The sequence below is a fragment of the Macrobrachium rosenbergii genome, chromosome 16 (genome assembly GCF_040412425.1).
Source record: "Macrobrachium rosenbergii isolate ZJJX-2024 chromosome 16, ASM4041242v1, whole genome shotgun sequence".
In the NCBI taxonomy this organism is placed as follows: domain Eukaryota; kingdom Metazoa; phylum Arthropoda; class Malacostraca; order Decapoda; family Palaemonidae; genus Macrobrachium; species Macrobrachium rosenbergii.
This window is the reverse complement of record NC_089756.1, coordinates 28,923,600-28,923,830: the sequence shown is the minus strand read 5'-3', so window position 1 is coordinate 28,923,830 and position 231 is coordinate 28,923,600.

The window sequence follows — 231 nt, the reverse complement described above, 5'->3', positions numbered from 1 at the left end:
AGCTAAACAAAGAATCCTGAACTGCGCGTATATTCCGAAATGGACTTCGGGCATACGAATTTTATGCAGCCACTGAGCGCAATCCGCTTGTTAAGAAAGAAGGCCATTAGCGTAATTACATTGTCAGTATTGTGGTTATTGGGATTCCATTTGAATAGTACATTTTTGCTTTGATTTATTTTGTTTCCTTGAAAATGTATAATATGAAATGCCATTTGTCTATATAATAAT